This window comes from Mytilus edulis, chromosome 13 (assembly GCF_963676685.1).
Source record: "Mytilus edulis chromosome 13, xbMytEdul2.2, whole genome shotgun sequence".
Classification (NCBI taxonomy): Eukaryota; Metazoa; Mollusca; class Bivalvia; order Mytilida; family Mytilidae; genus Mytilus; species Mytilus edulis.
Window position 1 is genome coordinate 10,126,898 of NC_092356.1, and position 21,146 is coordinate 10,148,043.

Sequence of the window (21,146 nt, forward strand, 5' to 3'; positions counted from 1 at the left end):
TAAGCGGTATTATAAGATATTAACCACAGGAACAGTGACATAGCCATACAAGAATCTTCTTATTCAACCTCCCTATTTTGTTTTGATGTGGATGTTTATTGACACATCTTGCAACCTTGTGACAAAGCCTAACCTCTGTGAAAAAGATTTTTAAACAATTTGCCCATGCTGGGTAGGGTAGCTACGTTGTAAAATCTGCTCCCTACCATATAACTGAAAAAGCGAAAGACCTCATGGTATGGTGTCAGTTTTTGTAATATTACATCTCCCCTTAACTACAAAATGCAATTGCCCTTAGTTCACAAACCAGAGAAAAAATGTTCCAAATGACAAACATCTCATAAGTCATAGATTAATTGATTGGTGTCTGCTTAACAGCCGTTGGCAAATATTCCATCCATTTTGAAGACCCTTGATTGATTGTTTACGGCAAGTGACAAATATGTATACCCATTAAGGACAAAAGCAAATTAACAATAAATACAAAAGGAACGCCCAAGATGATGGTTGGGATAATTTTGGCATTCACTTAAAAAAGAGGGTAAACTGGAAAGGACAGAACTGTTCAATGTAACAGGCCACCTTGTGGCACTTTCTCCATTTGTTCTCTGTACGAGGGTTTGAATTTAACGGTCCGATTCAAACATGACTGTGTACTTGTACATCCTGTACAACCAAGGAGGCGTCCAACTTTGGCAAGGATGTTCTTTAGTGACCTAATTTCTATTCCCCAATGACCATAGGGTTGTTTTACATTCCTTTGCAAGACGAGAAAAAAATAAAGTATAAGTAATGTGCAAGGACTGTGAAATGGTGGATTTTAAAATTATAAAAAAAACTCTGAAGCTTTTTAATTGAACTAAAGTTTTGTTGAAATGATATAATAAAAGCTTTTTGTTATTTATCTATTTCAGAAATAGAAGAAGCATACGCACACACTCTTACATCTGAGGGTAAGTTTGATAGCCGACAGAAAATCATGTGACATCTAACTGTTGTCCACTCAAACATTTATTTAGTCTTTGTTGGCTGCTATCTTGGATGATGGATCGGTTTCAAAGTAACAACAATAGGTCAGCACCTCATAAGGAACATTCATGCAATGTTTGGTTTTAATTCCATTCAGTGGTTCTTCAACTTTGTACTTTTATGTGACTTTTTCAACCATTTTTGATTCGAGCGTCACTGATGAGTCTTTTGTAGACGAAACGCGCGTTTGACGTAAACAAAATTTCAGTCCTGGTATCTATGAGTGTATTTACAACCACTGAGTCTATGCCACTGCTGTTGGAGATTTATTTCCCCGAGGGTATTACCAGCCCAGTAGTCAGCACTTTTGTGTTGACTTGAGTTATCATTGATATGTTAGTAATTATAAATTCACTGTTGACGAAATTTTGATTTTTTGAAATACTAAGGCCTTTCTACCTCAGGAATAGATTAATAAGCTGTATTTGGCATAACTTTAAGGACTTTTTGGCCCTCAATGCTCTTCAACTTTTACTTTATTTGGCTTTTCAACCATTTTTGATTCGAGCGTCACTGATGAGTCTTTTGTAGACGAAACGCGCGTTTCGCGTAAACGACATTTCAGTCCTGGTATCTATGATGAGTGTATCTCTAAATGAAGACATTTGTATGTATTTACCATAGGGTACTTTGTTAAGCTAAGTCCGCCGCTGGCGGCCATCTTGAATATTGGATCGGCTTCAAAATAAAAACACTAAGTCAGCACAACATACGAAACATTCATGCCATGTTTGGTTCTATTCCATAAAGTGATTCTCTAGAAGAAGTTCAAAATGAAAAAAAGTTAACGACGACGATGACGGACGCCAAGCGATGACAATAGCTCAACTGACCCTTCGGCCAAGCTAAAATTGGGTACATCAGTCAACATTGTGTTAAAATTTTGATCACTATAATCTAAAACAATTATGGCAACAAGGAAAATCCAAATGACATAAAGACAAAGCACATAAGCAAAAAAACAAGAGTTCAAAAAGTTGAAACTCCAATCATCAAGGCTCATTATATACCAGTGGTGTTGCACTTAATCGATAAGTTATCAAATAACATACGATTTGTGAAGATATATCTTTTGCCGTAGAAACCATATTTCTTATGATTTCACATTCTGAAAGAGCACAAATAAGACCACATTTAATAGTCAGCTCTGAAGGATACCCGACTTGGAAAAGACTATGAAATATTGACAGCTACACCATGAGGGTATTGTGCATTTAGACTTTAATCTTTCTTCAAAAAAGGCAACATGAGGATCCTCAAAACAAAAGAAAGTCGTATAAGAGTCATCTAATACATTTACCCAGTTCTAATGTTGGTGTGTACCTATACATCCCGCAGATCCACCGGATACCACTTGCAACCCCCCCCCCTTTTCCCCCCTCAGATCGAGATATTAATATCTGTGCCGATTTCTTCTTTAGTATGGGTTTGGATGCTCCCTTGTAAAGCGTGCTCCCTACCAGATCTGAGCTAAACCGAATGTTTCCTGTGCTAAGGTGTATAATACTGTATTTTTAAATAAAAATTCTTATATTAATAAAACAAATAATTTGTATTCATAATGACAAGTTTTCGTCAGTGCCAATACAACTTTTGTCAACGTGGGCATCTGTTTGACTGTGCGGGATGTTCAGGCAAGTGGTCAGGATGGGGGTGTTAAATCCGATGCCTCGTGTAGAAAGAGTGTCACGCTGTCTATAAGTTACAAAACCTTGTTACAACTGTTTGTTGGCCCGTAGGTGGCCTGTTTCAAGGCAAATTACTTGCATCTAACCATTCTATATCTATATCCTATATCCACTCTTTATCCCCATTTCCAAGTAGCAATCTACAGTTTTCCCGACATTTATTCCGGTTGACCTTTTTGCGGGACCTACTTATTGTGTTCATTCTCTAATGATTTCGTCATCAACATGCATGAAATATTTGTCACTTAACGTTAAGCAACCAAATATCAATAAATCAATCTATCCCATATATATTGTGTGTTTATACTTTATTCATTGTGACTAAGTTTTACCATTACCTAATGTTTTTTTTTTATCAGTTAGTTCTATGATTTCCGAGAAAAAGAAACGGAAAAGACAATAAATTCATAAGTAACCTTAAAAAACGAACACTTTGCTGAATAAAGTTTAGGGCGAGAAGGACAAAATAAGCCTATACATCATTGACAACATGACATAGATAAATAGCACCAAACAAATAACTTCTGCGTAGGTCTGTCCAGTACATGAATATACTCAACACAATTCTCTTTTGTGTTCAACCTCTTTCATTAACACACTCCTTGATCTAGGTACAGATTCGGTAGGGTGGGGCAAGAATATTTTAAAAATGAAAATCTAAGTCTGGTAAGAGCTGAAAATAAATAACTGTTCCTTAAACCGGATGAAAGGAATATTCTGTAACAAAAAGTCCAGGATAATGTACAAAAGTGAAAATAAAGCAGAAAAATAGTAAGTAACCGATGAAAATGAAATCAATCCGCAAAAAAATTATACCCTGCCCCTTCCCAGTTAACATTTTCATACTGTACTTAACGAAGAGATATGTTGCAAAAAAGGTAAAATTACAAAAATACTGAACTCCGAGGAAAATTCAAAATCAAAAGCTCAAACACAGCAAACGAATGGATAACAACTGTCATACTGAAAGAAAAAAAAGTTCAAATTGTTGAATACTTGAATTGAATCACTTTACTTGTTTACAGTGCAGGCGATTTGGTGTCACGATATCACAGTAGCATGGGTTCGAATCCCGGCGAGGGAAGAACCAAAAATTTGCGAAAGCCAATTTACAGATCTAACATTGTTGGGTTGATGTTTAGACGAGTTGTATATATATATATATATATATACAACTCGTCTAAACATCAACCCAATATATATATATATATATATATATACAACTCGTCTAAACATCAACCCAACAATGTTAGATCTGTAAATTTGCTTTCGCAAATTTTTGGTTCTTCCCTCGCCGGGATTCGAACCCATGCTACTGTGATATCGTGACACCAAATCGCCTGCACTGCAGCCGTCCCGCTAGACCACACGACCACCTGGGCTCTCTAAAAAAGAGCTTTCGGTGGGCATGTGTTACCTTTCCACGTCAGTTTTAATCTAGCGGCGTACTACAGTACATGATATATAAGGCATGAAGATGTTATTGTTACAGATCAGCTAAATTATCTATAGTAAAGGATCCTACAAATTAATGTAATATACAGTCACAGAAAATAATTATATTCATAAGTACGTCTGAGTCAGTGACAACTCTACAACAGATGTATCCATCGGATCGCCATCAATGATGGTGATACATGGCTGTGTACATAATGTATATACATCTCGTCTAAACATCAACCCAACAATGTTAGATCTGTAAATTTGCTTTCGCAAATTTTTGGTTCTTCCCTCGCCGGGATTCGAACCCATGCTACTGTGATATCGTGACACCAAATCGCCTGCACTGCAGCCGTCCCGCTAGACCACACGACCACCTGGGCTCTCAAAAAAAGAGCTTTCGCTGGCCGTGTGTTACCTTTCCTCGTCAGTTTTAATCTAGCGGCGTACTACAGTACATGATATATAAGGCATGAAGATGTTATTGTTACAGATCAGCTAAATTATCTATAGTAAAGGATCCTACAAATTAATGTAATATACAGTCACAGAAAATAATTATATTTATAAGTACGTCTGAGTCAGTGACAACTCTACAACAGATGTATCCATCGGATCGCCATCAATGATGGTGATACATGGCTGTGTACATAATGTATATACAACTCGTCTAAACATCAACCCAACAATGTTAGATCTGTAAATTTGCTTTCGCAATTTTTTGGTTCTTCCCTCGCCGGGATTCGAACCCATGCTACTGTGATATCGTGACACCAAATCGCCTGCACTGCAGCCGTCCCGCTAGACCACACGACCACCTGGGCTCTCAAAAAAAAGAGCTTTCGCTGGCCGTGTGTTACCTTTCCTCGTCAGTTTTAATCTAGCGGCGTACTACAGTACATGATATATAATGCATGAAGATGTTATTGTTACAGATCAGCTAAATTATCTATAGTAAAGGATCCTACAAATTAATGTAATATACAGTCACAGAAAATAATTATATTTATAAGTACGTCTGAGTCAGTGACAATTCTACAACAGATGTATCCATCGGATCGCCATCAATGATGATGATACATGGCTGTGTACATAATGTATATACAACTCGTCTAAACATCAACCCAACAATGTTAGATATATATATATATAAATATATATACAACTCGTCTAAACATCAACCCAACAATGTTAGATCTGTAAATTTGCTTTCGCAAATTTTTGGTTCTTCCCTCGCCGGGATTCGAACCCATGCTACTGTGATATCGTGACACCAAATCGCCTGCACTGCAGCCGTCCCGCTAGACCACACGACCACCTGGGCTCTATATATATATTTCATTGTTATGTGCACCTGTTTGGATGTTCCATTTCCTATGCTATTTTATATCAATATTGATAACTTTATCATTATTGTACTAATCCATATTGAATTTAAATTTGTGTTTGTATGATTTGTGCTTGTATTGGAACTCATATTTCTGCTCCTTTTGGGTTAATTGCAAATTAAAATTATTTGTATTTGTACTTGTATTTGTCATATTCTTGACTTGGTACAGGCACTTTCTTATGGAGATAATGGTGGATTAAACCTGGCTTTAAAGCTAGCTAAACCTCCCACTTGTATGACAGTCGCATCAAATTCCATATTACAACATTCAATCCATTTTTTCAGATATTAATGCTTTTATTTTCTCTTTTAGAAAACACAACCATAGAAGAAACATTTACTCAAGCTCAAACACCTGTCAAATACAACCTTCCAGTTTCTGTCAATTTGCGTCAACAGCTAAATATAAAAATGTCATATATTATTACTAGCTGTATCAAAACAGGCCATACATTAGTGTTTACCGACGTGAAGAATGACCGACTTATTATTTGTAATGTAGACGGTACTGATATACATCATATTCCGCTGTCCTATGAACCATATTATATGACAGAGATAGATAGTAATACCGTGGCAGTCTCCTGTAAAAATGAAAGAACCATACTGATAATAAATATATTTACACGTTCTGTCACCAGTACAATCAACACCAGTGGTCCCTGCTACGGAATATCATATAATGATAATAACCTGTACGTTGTTATTGATCGCAGAATAATACATGAAATACATGTGATGGACCTGGCAGGTAATGAAATACGTACTATACCTTTACCTTCAAACGATATCTGCTACATTGCAATAGCCAGAGACAGGTTTGTTTATATGAACTGGTCATCAATATACTGCTGCTCGTTAGATGGAAAACTAATTTGGAAATTTAAAAAGGATGATGAAAATGAAGATTTAAAAAGAGTGACAACAGATAACGGAGGGAATGTATATGCGATTAATGGTGGTACCAACACTGTAATAGTCATATATGACGAAGGTCAACATCATGGAAAACTTCTTACTGAATCATACGGAATCGATAGTGCCAGTGATTTTTTTTTTGACAAAAAAGAAAATATTCTGCTTGTTTGGAATAATGAAAACGGAAAGGTGTTTCTTTTTGACGTAAAACATAAATAAACATGAATATTTCTCTCAAACAATGAGTTAATTCGGACTGTGATCTGTTTGTAAAATTATTGTTACATAACCCATATGCACGAGTACCCAAATTGAATCTTTTTAACAAAATGAGCATCATTATTCGTGCAAGTTTTCTTCTTTTTGCTGTTAACAATTTACTCAATCTACAGCTTCAATTAAATATCCCTTAAATTAGTTATTACATATCTTGGGGAAAATACTCAATAACGTTTATCTATAAAGTTAGTTATATATATTAAATACATTAGAGCAGTTCTATAGAATACAAATTTGTACCGGAATACGGCACGTTTCTTTACCTAAACTGTATTTGATTTATTGATTCAAGCTTCACTTTACTGTGAAATTGATGATGATCTTTGAAATTGACAGCATGACTTTTCAGTCGACAGTAGAATTTATAAATATTTGTTAGTTTACTCCGTTGAATTGTTAAACAAAAGAGTCTTAAATGATGAGGTAAGACGGTTTTTTTCACACAATATAAGTACAACATAATTTGTAACAATAAATGGAGCAAACCAACGATCAAAAAGTGATAGAAAGTACGCGTGGTTTAATTCTACATGGATGCAGTGTCGAAGCATTGTTTTGTGTAAACTAATAACAATTATACTAATTCAGTGTAGCTATAATAGACATGATGAAATATATAAACAAGTTACATGACAAAAGAGAAAAATTACAAATCTCATTTGATGCATACCACCTGTGCAGTCATGAATTAAAGAGATTGCAGGTTGAACATGCTTTACATTTATAGAAATTCAAAATATCCCCAATTTTTTAGTATAATTCTCTGGGTTTTTGCTTCTAATCTTATTCATGTTAATTATGTCCCTAATTTCATTTTTGAAGATTTTAAATATATCAATGACCTTGTCTTTCTTGTCCGACATGTAATATGCTTTAAAGATGGAAAAGAAAATTATAGGTAATAGATAGTTCATATCAAAATAAGCTTCATCTTCAATTTTATAGCCAGTTACTAAACTTTCAAGACTGAGTATATGCTTATCAACTTTTAATATTGTTAATAGCTGGTCAACTTTATGCCAATAATGAACATTATATGAACAGGAAATAAAGAAGTGATTATAATCACCATGTTGCTAACAATGGAAGCACAAACTGCTTGGTACTCTTTTCCATTTATAAAGTGATTCATTACAAGCTAATATATAATGCAGTATTTTCTATTTAAACATTGTAAATTTGTTGTTTTCAAGGTAGTTAAAAATAATATTGAAATTGGATTTCAATTTTGTTGACATTTTTTTATGCAGAATTCTTTCCCATATTAAAATTCCAGTTGGTTTATTATTTGTATATTGACTTTGTTAGAAATTATATATAATCTCTTTGTTGCTCATGTCTGGTAAAATTTCATGTTTTAGAAGGATATTTAAATTCACCGATTTTTTTTATGTTGACAACAGTTTTGTTAGAGCTTTCTTGTTTTAAAATATTTTGCCTGTGCTTTTGTATAGCACTTTTAACTAAAGCAAATTCTCTAATCCAGTCTGGTTTTAAGTACAGTTTCTGATGAGATGTGACCGTTTTAATCTATTATATTATTGATGTACAAAATATTACTACTAATCCAATTTTGAAAAAACAGACATTTCCCAATATCTTTGATAAGATGATTTCCCCATATAAGTTGTTTTCTAACCTCAAGAAAGTTTTTTGGTGTGATAGTTTTACCTCCTTTTCTTTGTAACCAAGTTTTAATTAATTGTTTATAGAATTAAGGTGAAATCTTGGAATAATTATCCAGTTATCGTGTTCCTGTTTTTTTAGTTTTAAACCTATCTGATATGCAAGGATTTTATATAGGAATCTAAATCGATCATCTGTAATCCTTCAACAAGATACGGTTTACATAATATAGAGCGTTTCATGTGTTATTGTCATACATGATGCAGTGTATGTTAGGTTTGCTAAAATTAAGTACTTTACTACAGTAATTGTTGTCGAGCCGGCGGCGGTTGTTGCGTTAGCCAACTTCTTAAAAGTTTCATATTTAAGAAGGTGGAAGACCTGGATGCTTCATACTTTGTATATAGATGCCTCATGTTGCGAAGTTTCCGTTAGTCACATGTCCAATGTCCTTGACCTCATTTTTATGGTTCAGTGACTACTTTTTTTTAGATTTTTTGAAATGTTAATTTCTTTCTTATTATAAGTAATAGTATAACTATATGTGCGTACCTTGCAAGGTCCTCCTGCCTGTCAGACAGTTTTCACTTGACCTCGACCTCATTTCATGGATCAGTGAACAAGGTTAAGTTTTTGAGGTCAAGTCCATATCTTAGATACTATAAGCAATAGGTCTTGTATATTCGGTGTATGGAATCAGTGTAAGGTGTACATCATTTTCATGGTTCAGTGGTTATAGTTAAGTGTTTGTGTGTTGGTCTGTTTTTCTTGTACTGTATGCAACAATATACTAGACCTACAATCTAATACACCTTACGCGCGCTACGTCTACATAAGAACTACCAGCAACCATGTGCAATAGGTCTACTATATTTGGTGTATGGAATGATTGTAAGGTGTACATGTCTAGCTGGCAGGTGTCATCTGACCTTGACCTCAATTTCATGGTTCAGTGTTCAAAGTTAAGTTTTGAGTTTCAGTCTTTTTTTCTAATACTATATGCAATCGGTCAACTATATTTGGTGTATGGAAATATTTTATGATCTGTGTGTCAGTCATGGAGGTTTTATTTGACCTTGACCTCGTTTTCATTGTTCATTGCTCAGTATTATGTGTTTGTGTTTTGGTCTGTTTTTCTTAAACTATAAGCAATAGGTCAACTATATGTGTTGTATAGAAGAATTGTTAGCTGTACATGCCTGCCTGACGTGGTTCATCTGACCTTGACCTCATTTCATGGATCAAAGGTCAATATTTAGTTTTTTCTTGGTTTATGTTAAGTTTATGTGACAGTTGTAATAAAGCTTTATATTTAAGACTATCAACATAATATCAATGATTAGTAAAGAAGGCGAGACATTTCACTCTTGTGACTGAATTAAATGCCGAAGATTTTGAAAATATTGATACAATAAAATTAAATAATCCTTAAGGGTGAAATTTAATAAGATATCACACGAAGGGAGTATTAATGTTCTTTACCGTCAGGTGCAAACGGTCATTTTCGGCTACCGTTATGGTAAAATTGGTAAAATTTTTACCGTGGTTCGTAAAAATATCCTAAGAGTTATTCGTGAGATGACTCAATCAATTATTGTCACCGTCATTTTTGGAAAATATTTAATGCGATTCGTCAAAACCAGTCATTGTTTTTTTATCGTCATGCACCACAGCATTACCTGTAACGTCATTTTCCAGGAATTATTACTGTTATTTGTCATGAAGGTACCCCCATTACAACCCTCAAGATTTTTCTACAAAAAAAGCTTGAATAGACTTTCTTCAGTAACAGCGAGTTCAAAATTATTTCAATATAGTCACATAAAATCTGAGATAGAATTGAAAATTATTAGTCCATACCAATTTATTCCTTTTTCGACGGACCCGCCCGCATGCATTTGTGTTTCTAAATATAAAAATATTTTTTGATTATTCCCGCATCCGGAAAATGTCTTCTTCCCGTGTAATTTAAAAACATTAAAAAGATGAAAAGCAATCGCAAGAGCGTAACGTCAAATGCGGATCTTTAAACTCTTTCAGGCATTAAACCCAAATTTATTATCAAAGTCAACAAATTATGTAACCCGACTTTCGTTTATATTATAATAAAGTATGCAGTAAAAGAAGTGTTGCCTTCAACTGCATATTGTAGGCGGTGGAACAAAACTATTTGTACCTGCCGCATGTTTATGCACACGTACCTAAGAAACACAAAAGGTAGCACGTACAAAGCCCACCAGCAAAAATGAAAGATATTACAAACAACACATATTAATTTATATTACTTTTGGTGCATTAAAATTAGTAGCACAATTACCAATTAGTCGATTCATCTCCTACCTTTTATAACTACATATAATCATGATAATCCGATTGTTTGAATGAATGTCTCTCATGTTTCTTGCACTAATAATTAATAATAGTAATAATTATATTTGAATAATATCTTCGGTCTAAAAATAATTTCATTTGTATAAATCCCTACAGCACGCTTATCGCGAAAACAAAAGTCATGAAGGAAAGTTTACCAATATATGTTTTTTCTCCTGAAGATGCATCTGAATAACAAAATCTCAAGAAAACCTAAGAATGTCAGACAATACAAATTTTCAGGATCATAAAGAACATGAAGAAATTATTCAGAAAAACTGCATTCTGCAATACCTAGTTCTGAACAGTTATCATATGCTACTGTTACATATATTCAGAAACACATGGTATAGAGGTCAGAAGGGTTCCACAAACTGAGGTTATAATGGCCACATTGAAGAAGCACAACATCGACCCCTATCATAACCGATAGGTCAGTAAATTTTGGAAACAGGGGTATTAAAGAAAAGGATGGATGAGGTTCCACAAGCCATTTGCATCCACTGTATAGCTCACAAATAAGAACTTCCAGTCCTTGATGCCAATAAAACCCTTCCGCATGTCTTCATTTAAATCTACACTAAAGGGATTTTCAAGATCTTCCCCTACTCTCCTACACGAAGGAGAGAAATAACAGGTAACAAGGAAATTATTGATAATATTTTACTTCATTTTGGAGATGTAAACAAGTTTGATGGTTGTCCAATAAAGAGGGGGCTGCCAGGGCCATGAATGGTTATTGTGAAGTTGTTGGAACCTATTTGAAGCATGACATCGTAGCTGGGTCTAAGACAGACGATGCAAACAGAGCCAAAGGATAACACACTGATATCACTTCCCACAAATTTCTTAATTTTTTTTATTGAATCTGCAGTAATAAAATTGTCTCGGATGAATCAAATAACTGGTAAATACACCATTGACATAGAAGTTATACTTGCCATTAAGACTAAAACTTACGGTAAGGTCAATATAAAATGTTAGAAATGTGCCAGAAATGTGCCATGAAATTTCGATGTATCAGTATCTCCAATCATTAATTAACTGGACAATCTAGATGTTGAATCTCGGTTAAAAGCAGTGAAAGAGAAACCCTTTTCACTACTGCAGGTATCCAATAAGCTTAAATTTGTAAATGACGAATTATTGGAATTGACCAACTTGCCTGAATTGTCTGAAATTTTCTCAGAAATGGAAAGACCAGATAAAAAGTCAATAAATAGAGCTGAATCTGTATCTACATGATTTATTAAAGAATTTATAAAAATAAAACTATTCAATAAGCTATAATATAGAATTGACTTTCAAACAAATCATAGATCCAAATCAATAAATAAACATGTTCAATGAGAATGATCTAGAAATATGACAAAAGATACAAGACAATTTATTAAATTATAATCCTGGTACTTTTGATAACTATTTACTTTACATCGCCAATAACAAGTAATAAAATCCATATTCTAAACAACATATCTACATAAATATCAGAACCCCGACTTGTTACACATCACCCTTCTTCACCAACTCGCTTATCACCAGTAAACCATCTCGTATAATAAGACCAGAAACAATACAACCTCAATTACTCGTTAACTTATTCCTAAAACAACAAATACAAGTTCAATTACTCGTAAATTTTGTCCTAAAACAACAAATACAAGCTCAATTTCTCGTGAACTTAGTCCTAAAACAACAAATACAAGCTCATTTACTCGTGAGCTTAGTCCTAAAACAACAAATACAAGTTCAATTACTCGTAAATTTTGTCCTAAAACAACAAATACAAGCTCAATTTCTCGTGAACTTAGTCCTAAAACAACCAATACAAGCTCAATTACTCGTGTACTTAGTCCTAAAACTCCTGAGCTAACGATCGAATCAGGAGAATACACGAGATTTTACAGCCCTTCGACAGAAATTTATGACAGTGTACCTGTCGAATGTCGTGCTTCCACAAAGAAACTCAGACTCATCGGCTCGACTGAACAGAATATACATCTTCCAGACAATAATGACACAAGAGAAGAATGAACCCGTAGAATGGACAGAGATGGTTGTAGCTATGGCTAGAAACAATGGTCGTCCAGCAAGACTAACTACCAGCGAACTTGTCAGAAAGACGTAGTATAAACAACCCAAACGTTCCGCTATATCTATAAGTACAATACCAAAATCTTCATTGTTTTCTCAAACACAGAATCTGACATGTCTGAGTATGAACTATTATTTGTTTTTTAATTCTTTTAGTAAGTAAGTACTACGAAATTTCGATGTATCAGTATCTTTTGACATTTAAGATACTAGCACTTTAATACTCTATATCAAGTATTCATTTTCGAGTTTAAACATAAATTAGCATTAAACTCCACTATTGCCTAGTGTCGTACGCTCAACGATAAGTTATTTAAATAAAATTAAACTACGTTCAGAACCTGAGTTTACATGTTCACATGTGCTGCATATATTTATTGAGCGTGTATGAAGTCATATAGTCTGTTGAAACCATTAACTGTTTTGTAATCATGTAGAGGCTCAGATACAAAATGTACTCGTTCGTGTTATTTCAACTGGAAATAAGCATGAAGGAGAGTGTACAGTAGTAACTGTCATGCAGCAAGGTTTTATGCACTCACTCAAAGTTTTTGATACACGATCTAAAGGAGTTTGCTGGAAAGCTAGAAATAATTTTTTACATTAGTTAGATTATTGATCCAGATAACAGAAAGCTCTGTTCAAATGACACCAGAGGAAACTCATAAATTCGTTCTGCTTTAAGATAAGCATGTAGCAAGCTTACTGTTAAATGGAATATCTCATACCGGTGATGTTGCCTTTTAAACACTGAAATTTAAAAAGTGGAAGAGACTTACCTAGTCAAGAATTGTTTACGACTTGTGGTTTGTTATTGACAGGAAGATGGTTTAGTAGTAAATTGTCACTGTTGATGTTAAACTGATACATACTTGATTGGGAAAACTCATTTTATGTTATTTATGAAACAAACATTTAAATGCTCCGTGGAATACTATAGAGGAGCAGCGGAGAGGACAATTTTAGAAATTTAAATGTCTTAAAACAAATACCTCACTGCTGATTCGGTAGACAAATCTCATAACTTACCCCTTCTAAAAAAAAATTGTGAACAAAATTGGCAAATACAGTTACTCATGACCTTCATAATCTATCATTTTAAAAGTTTTCTATATGTGGAGTAGTATGCATCTGACAATAGTTGAAAATAACTCGGAAAAATCATCGCTTTTGACCTGGCATTATTTGCACGTACTATATAGATGTGTTTTAAAGGTAAAAAAAGGAAAGCCGCAGTATTATACTTCAATCGACCCGATTTACTTTTTGAAGTTCATGTGTAAGAAGATAAATATTTGGCTAAATATCTGCTTTTAATCCAGAATTCAAGTCCGAATATTTGTCACACATTAACCGAAGCTAGCGTGGTTTCAAATTGTATGCCCTTATTATGCCATTGAGCGAAGATCGTTTGTAGTCATAATCAAGCTTATTTCTTGTTCATTTTAGAATTTCCGAAGTCACCAGAAAAACTCCACAAAATACAACCAATTAATCTCCAATAAAATCAGTTTACCTTACAAAATACATCACATAAACAATACAATGTTTATGAAGTTCTACATTTTAAATGAAGAATTTAGTTTTTTACAGGATAATTATATACCCATTAGTATATAGCATTGTTTCTATTTTGCTCTTTGGTATTAAGTCACATTAAAATTTGGTATTAAGATTGATCAAATATTAAACTATATTCTTGTGCGAACTAATCGATGAAAATTCCCCAGGATACATAAGGGCACCTGCTTACCGCAGGGCCTACACCATTTGACCCTTCTTCCGCTTCTGGCTGAACATTAAAGTTAACTCCCTTTGACCAATCTATAAGACTGAAATACTTAAAACTTACAAAATAAATAAAAAAGTTTCTTAACTTAAAAAAAAAGAGAATTTAAACACAATGTTTGAATAAACTAAACATGACAGCAAATGAAAGCAATTATTTGTGAAAACTATTAAGAACAACAAAAAAAAGGACAAGAATGATAATAGTATGCTAGATTTAAATCGGTTTGCAGATCATTTTTTAAATAAGGGTAATCCTGAAAGGATTCATAGTTATTTTGAGAAAAGTATTTTTGAAGAATTATGTAAAACAGAGAAGTTGCTAACTACAAAAGAAAGTGATACACAAATAACTTTATCTGGAATAAAAAACACAAATTCAAAGATTAAAACGTGGAAAAAGTTGTGGATCAGATAAAATTTGATATGACTTTATAAAACATAGTAGTTATGTAATGTTAACAGCAGTAGCTAAACTTTTTTTTCTGATTTCAACCTCATATTATCCACCTCTCTATATCCTGAAAATTGGAATAATTCTTGTCCATTCGTTTTTGATGCGTTTTGTTATTTGATTTTGCCATGTGATTATGGACTTTCCGAATTGATTTTCCTCTGAGTTCAGTATTTTTGTGATTTTACTTTTTTCATCAATAGTCAAAGTGGGAATCATCTTAATCCTTCAAACTGCATAGGAATTTTTCTAATGAGCTGTCTGAGTAAATTATTTAATATGGTTATAAATTGTAGGTAACTTACTTTATTTGAAAATAATATATTTCACCACCAACGAGGCTTTTAGAAAAACAGTAATATTTCAGATGGTGCCTTTATTGTAAAGACTGCTTAATAATATATAAATCATTAAACAAAAGATTTATGGATGTTTTGTAGACCTACAAAGGGCATTTGATTAAGAATGGAGGTAAGGTCTAATCTGATAAACAAAAATATATTGGAATGCTGAAGCTTAAGAGAAATCAAAGGAAAATATATCTGAATATGTCTCTATTGATAGAGGAGTGAAACAACGGGATATGAGTCCAAACTTTTTTAATGTTTACATAAATGATCTACCAAAAATTCCAAAAAGTTGTGCCAAATACGGCTAAGGTAATCTATGCCTGGGATAAGAAAATCCTAAAGTGTCATCTGCAGACCAATTCACATATAAGATTTTTCAAAAGAATGTTCTTCAGAACATGGTTAACACTGAAATGAAAGTTCACATGTTGTATAAACAGAACTGTAAGGGTGATTAAAATTTGACACAGAAAACTGAATACAGCTTCGTCTGTCCACCCATTTGACTTAGAAAACACCCGTAAACCCCCATTTCAAGGCAATTTTACCTCAGACGTGCTTTCTGTATCTCAATCCATTCCGAATAGTCCATGTCAGAATTGTACAATGTATGAACTTGTTTAGTAATATTTTTTTTAAATAAAAATACAATAGGGTCTCGAGTTCACATGTAGTTTCCCTAAATAGGTGTAAAACCACCATTGACCTTCCCTTATTAGTCCTTGTTAAATTAGCATTTAAAAAAAAAATGTACAGTATTTACCTTTATTTCAACCAAAGAAATACTTTGCATGGAAAAAGTTTAATCCTTTCCAGTGCTACAGTGAAAATTTCACACTACAATTCATTGCATATAAGAAAGTAACCATCACCGGAAGGAAACAACCTAATTTTACACTGTTATTTACTGGTTACCTGCTTTGGTAACTATGTAACGTTAACTTTCCAAAATATTTTATAAGACCATCAAATAAAAAAGGAATGATGCTTTCAGACACCCAACATACATGTTATGTGTATTGAAATGCAGGGTTAATTTTCTACAACTGTAAAATTCAAGGGAATATTTTGTTAGAATTAATTTCGTATACAACCGGATGTGACGTACCATGATTTGGTGGTATTACACCTATAACATAGATACATTAAGTTTGTATCTATGTTATATATTGTTATTTTATTTATAAACCGACTTTAAGTTAGTTTTTGAATGATGTGTATTTCATAATACGTTAATTCTGACCAAAATCATGTAAACCTCTGTAAAAACAAAATAAACTATATTTCGTTATTTAAATACTGAAAATATATTTACCTTTAAACATCACGCAAGTAAAACCCATACCGAAACACTGATTTATACTGCATATCGGTTTACGTTACAATATTTCTGTCTATTGTCATACAAAATGTGTTGGACCATTTAAATGATGATCACTTAAGTTAACAGATACGGACGTTGGCTGCATTTCAATAAAAGGCTTGTAGAGAAACGGTGCTGATCTAACACGTTCAATGTCAGTATTATTCATCTTATTTTTACAAAGCTTCCAAAGTATCAAGATCACAAAACAACTTTTAGATGTAAAGTAAAATGTAAGTACTCACCATTATTTAAGATAAAACTAAAATCCACTTTGAAACGCGCGTCTGGCATACAAAATTATAATCCTGGTGCATTTCATAACTATTATGATAAATGACTAAATTAATGTAATTGCATGATAATTCTTGTTGAAAGTAATGTCAAGTTACTTTAAGAACCTTTTATGAGTTTTGGTAAGGGATAATCAAAGTTGCACAATTGATTACTAATATTTCAATCCAAATATATATTTGAACATTTCAAATCTGAGAATAATCAAGTCTTACTATCGTTTTTTAAAATGATTAACATAGACAGGTTAAGGTTAGCAATTGTTTACATACATTTTTATATCCCTCGCCAGCAAAGTATTTGTTGTGGTATATACGAGTCCGCCATCTGTCTGTCTGTCTAGCTACCTTGGTAGCGCAACTACTAAACGATTATTACGTTTAACACATCATCAAAAATATACATTGATAAATGGATTGCTTTTGAAAATCTTGATGAAAATATTAATAAGTTTGCCTTAATAATCGATGATAATGTGTGTATAATTCGGAGTTTAGTATGACGTCTATTATCACTGAACTAGTACACATATTCGTTTAGGAGTCGGATGAAGGACGCCTCTGGGAACGGGCGTTTCTCGCTGTATTGAAGACCTAATGTCGGGGCTCGGCTTTTGTCTGCTCTATGGTCGGGTTATTGTCTCTTTGACACATTTTCATTCTCATTCTCAATTTTATGTTTGAATGGTTTTACACTTGTAACTTTTTGGGCCCTTTAAAGCGTGCTGTTCGGTGTGAGACAAGGCTACGTGTCGAAGTTCGTACCTTGACCTTTAATGGTTTACTTTTATAAATTGTAACTTGGATTGAGAGTTGTCTCTTGCGCACTCATACCACATCTTCCTATATCTATATACAGTATACGAATGTTTAATGATTGTCTTTTAAACCTTTTTTCAAAATATGTAAGTAACACTACCTTATTAATTTTTACAAGGAAACATATTTTTTTCTTGTTTTTTTTTTTAATTTACAACTAGTCTGTCATGTATGTAAGAGAATGTGATGTAAAGTCGTGTTTTTTTTGTTTTTTTTTATATCAAAATCACAAACCTCAAGTTTATCTATCCATCCATACATTTCCGACGTTTTTTATGCATATACAACGTCTATATTGAAAATTATAAGACACCTAGCCCAACAGCTCAAGACTATTTTTAAACAATACATCATTATCCATCATTCCGTTTATAAAACAAACAAAAATATGATATTGTTATATATATTTAGATAAACATTGTTTTGTTTCTTTCGAAATAATGTTTTGACTGTTGATTGATGGTTGCGTCAAAGAAAAACGGTTGAAGGCCGTACATGGTTTACTTTTTTAAATTGTTATTTGGATGGAGAGTTGTCTCATTGGCACTCACACCACATCTTCCTTTATCTATACACAAAGAGCAGCTAACACCTTTAAAAACTTGATTTCTTATTATTCTCAAAATCTACATTTTTGAATTGAAGCATAAGTAGACCACAATCATGTTAGTGAAGTAGGCATTGTCCGATACTTTTATGTAATACATGTTATCTTTGAACTTGGTATTGTATATTGCCTCTATTTTATGATTATGATTGACATCAACTTACTCAAAGGCTTAAACAATCTGGAATTAATATCTACGTGTTTTACGTTTTCCTTTATAAGTTGTTTCAAATAATTAAAAACAGCGCTTCGGTTTTTATCCTTTTGATAACCTCTTTTATATAAAAAGTGTATGCAATGTACAGGTTTCAGATTATAAATTGGTCAGATGAAATTATATGACTAAATGTTTAGTGGAACCTAAGCATTTGCATTAGGCCGAAACTTGAATTCGTTCATATTGGGTTTCTGCTAAATGTGTTGGTTCAACCGACATTTTAAATATTAAAATTATTTCTATGTGCATATCTCACAAACCATAAATGTGTTTTATTATGTCTCGTAATTGTACAAAACAGGTTTTGCAAATGAAACTCCGTCGTATCTTAACAATAACACGAGGAAACATTTGAATAAAACATTTTAAAATGTCAATGTTTTGTTAAAATGTGGTTACTGTACCGTATCTCAATTCGTATATCGATGCTGATGATCTGTAATTTAAAACGAAGAAACAGAAACAAAATAGCTCTTTTCTTCGGAGAAATATTCTCTTTAAAATAAACTAGGCATGCGTTAATAACAAATGACTTTGACAAAAACAGTTTTTCCTTACGATTTATTAAAAACAAACATACCGTCTGATATACTCTTCTCTTTCATATGAATCTAATATTGTAACAAAATATTCAAATAAATTGTTCGTTTAATTGTCGTTTTGAACTAAAAGACGAAACGGTTATTCAAGTCATCCGTAAATATACTTAAATATACTTAAGCAACCCCACAAAGTAAAAAGACATATCCAAATTCTAAATTGTCGTTAAAAAAAGTTACTATTTTAAGAGTGGACGTTTCTTTCTAAAACCCTAAAATTTGGTTTGAATTTATGAAGTAAATATATACTATAAAACTTTAAAAATAACGAATATAAGGAAGCACCTTTCCACTCCCATAATTTCTTTTTGTTTACTAAGGTACACCAAGGGCAAGTCTTCAGAAAATGAAAAATAAATAAAATCACTAAGATGACATTTTTGAAAAGAATGACCATATGCATGAAGCCAGAACTGTTATTTTGCCTAAATGTTCAATCAATGTATGACCCGAGGTGAGAATTTGAGTTATTTCTATTTTCTCATTTTGATGTAAATACATGTAGGTCTCTTAATTGTTATGGAGATCTTTAAAAAATACCCTAGATAATTTCTATACATCATGTGTCATACCGATGAAATATTATATATGAATACATTTAAACCAAATTAATGTAAACGGGTCAGTAGTTTTCTATTGAAATTCTTTAGCAATGTAAAAATGATACACTATTCGGTATTGTGTTATGAGACCAATAGACACGGTAAAACCAGCAAAATGTAATTTTTTAAAGCATGTTTTTTATAGAAATGAAATGTTGATTTTAAACGACAATTTAGAATTTGTATATGTCTTTTTACTTTATGGGGTTGCTTAAGTATATTTAAGTATATTTACGGATGACTTGAATAACCGTTTCGTCTTTTACTTCAAAACGACAATTAAACGAACAATTTATTTGAATATTTTGTTACAATATTAGATTGATATGAAAGAGAAGAGTACATCAGACGGTATGTTTGTTTTTAATAAATCGTAAGGAAAAACTGTTTTTTGTCAAAGTCATAATGAGTAGATGCACAGTTGGTTTCTTATGATGCACTTGTACCTATCATGTCAATGTTTATTTTTTATCATGCTTGTATCCTTTCTTCAAAAATGTTCTTGTACCTTTAATTTGTTGCTAAAGTTATGAAGAAGATATTAATCCTTTAAAATCTTTAAAATTCATTATGAATAAACTCATTATAGATATCAGGATTAAGATTTTAGATTTACGCCAGCCGGGCGTTTTGTCTACACAAGATGCACCAGTGACGCTCGAATCAAGGCCAAATAAAGTACGACGTTGAAGAGCTTTGAGGACCAAACATTCCTACAAGTTTTGCCAAATACAGCTAAGATGATATATTCCTGATGTAGAAAAGCCTTCACATTTAAAATTCAAAGTTTTTATTTAATGTATGTCTCCGCTTTCCGTCATTAAAATTTATAAAAATATAATACTTATTTTCTTGTAATTATACAAAACGTCAGTGCATAGAGCTCCCAGAAAAGATAATGACAAAATAAAGCCAGTACCCTTGTACGGTAGACATTAAAAGTCCGATAATCTTTAATATTTTGGTTTAGTACATCTCAATGAAGCTGTAGAAATGAATATACACCCATTCATTTTTTAGAAAAAACTTTTTGTATTCCTCAACGCTCTTCAACTTCATATAGGCAATATATGAAAGGTGTACTGACATAAGAGGTCTCAAAGCACATCAGCTACAAATATAGCTTTCGTGAGTAGAAACCATATTTATTATGCCTACCAAGAGGGGGATTGTAAAAGCAAAATAATATAGTAGATATGCCATACCAGCATTGGAATTTG

The 21,146-nt window shown here is 32.8% G+C and overlaps 1 protein-coding gene across 2 annotated transcripts in view; it reads left to right on the forward strand.

Moving 5' to 3' along the window:
* The window catches only part of LOC139501222 (uncharacterized), a 76,633-nt gene that overhangs the window by 16,079 nt on the left and 39,408 nt on the right, over nucleotides 1-21,146 (forward strand). Inside the window, exon 1 of one of the 2 annotated variants that reach the window (XM_071290221.1) lies at nucleotides 19,645-19,778. The exons of the other annotated variant lie outside the window; for it this stretch is intronic. The gene's annotated coding sequence lies outside the window, so the exon portion shown is untranslated. Of the gene's footprint in view, nucleotides 1-19,644; nucleotides 19,779-21,146 lie in introns of those variants that run through there. 2 annotated transcript variants of the gene reach the window in all.